The following is a 1,660-nucleotide window of genomic DNA, read 5'->3' as shown; positions in this document are numbered from 1 at the left end:
TTAAGTTACGCAAGGGGTTGATAGTAGTGCAAAACAACAACATAATCTACTTTGAGAGAATTATTTTCTTAGCCCTAAAAAAAGGTGTGCTTAGTTTCTTGGCCCTTTTTCCCTTGAACTTGGCTACTTGGCCTTCAAAACTAGTTTCGTTTAATTTTTTGGCCGTTCCGTCACCTACAGTTAGGTCTGTTATCATATTCAAACACATCAATTTAGATTTTCAACCACAAAAATGATAACATACATGAATTTTCATAAATTTTTGGTATTTTTTTCCGCTAGTAGAATAATGTCAAGGGCACCGGCGTCTAGGGTAGCAGGGCCACAACTGCGTAGTTCGTAGCCGCCGCTGGTAGAGGCGCCGGGGTTCTCCCCCGATCGCCCAATGGTGAAGGATGTGAGATTGAGAGAGATAGAGATAGGAGGTTGGATAATACTTTGCTTTGTTAGTTTGGATGGAGTCATTGCTGAAAGAATTAAATATCAAGCTGGATCAGCCACCCATACTTTGGTGTGATAACTTGGGAGCAACTTATTGGCAGCAAATCCTGTTTTCCATGCACGAGCCAAGCACATTGAAATTGGCTTTCATTTTGTCAGAGAAAGAGTTGTAAACAAACAGCTACAAGTGCGACTAGTGCCATCTAATGATCAACTAGCGGATGGTTTCACAAAAGCTTTACCGGCTGGTAAGCTTGAAGACTTCAAGAGCAATCTAAATCTCAAAAGGAAGAGAAGTTTAGATTGAGGGAGGCTGTTAGAAGAAGTCGATGTATGTAACTCTAGAATATCTTTCTAGAATCAATCTAGCATCCTGTACTAAGGGGACTCGGATATAGTTTGAATATAGTTAGAGATAGATTTGCTACTCGGAGTTTAAGTTTGTAACCGAGTCCTACATGAGTACGTGGACTGCTACTTGTAATTGCTTTGGCTTCTTGTCCTATATAAACATGCAACCGTGACTTGCCAAGATAGGCAATCACATTACATAAAATCTTTCATGGTAATCAGAGCTACTCTTCCATAGACATCGACATATCTTCCATGGCATCGTTATCTTCCTCGCCAATGCAGCTCGGAGTTGTCTCGGAAAAGCTCACCCGAGACAACTATCTTCTATGGAAAGCCCAATTCCTCCCTGCTGTCCGTGGAGCCCAGTACATGGGGATCCTTGATGGATCTACCTCCCAGCCACCCAAAACAATAGAGGTGACAAAGGCGGACAAGACAACAGAAATCGTGAACAATCCAGAGTTCGACTCATGGATTGCAAAGGATCAACAATTGTTGAGCTATCTACTGAATTCTCTGACGAAAGAGGCATTGGCGCCGGTTGCAACGGCGACCACATCGGCAAAAGCATGGAAGGCGTTGGAGGAGATGTTCTCTGCGCACTCCAAGGCACAGGTTGCAAACCTGCGCATGAAGCTAGCCTCTCTCAAGAAGGGAAGCATGTCCTCCTCTGTCTACTACAACAAGATGTGTTCGTTTCGAGACGAACTTGCAACAGTTGGTAAGGTCATAGATGATGATGAGATGATTCAATATATTCTGGCTGGCCTTGATTTTGAGTACAATGCTTTTGTTACTTCTACTCTTGGGCGGGTTGGATCAATCTCTCTGAGCGATCTATACTCCCAACTGTTGGCATATGATA

The 1,660-nt window shown here is 43.1% G+C and overlaps 1 non-coding gene across 1 annotated transcript; it reads left to right on the top strand.

The window, feature by feature from the left end:
* Positions 1-1,521: 1,521 nt before the first annotated feature.
* Positions 1,522-1,660, top strand: LOC120687096. The gene has a single exon (XR_005680594.1). It is a non-coding gene; the product is annotated as a small nucleolar RNA Z247 (small nucleolar RNA).

This window comes from Panicum virgatum, chromosome 8N (genome assembly GCF_016808335.1).
Source record: "Panicum virgatum strain AP13 chromosome 8N, P.virgatum_v5, whole genome shotgun sequence".
NCBI classification, from domain to species: domain Eukaryota; kingdom Viridiplantae; phylum Streptophyta; class Magnoliopsida; order Poales; family Poaceae; genus Panicum; species Panicum virgatum.
The sequence above is the reverse complement of the archived record's forward strand: the minus strand, read 5'-3'. Positions and strand labels throughout refer to the sequence as shown.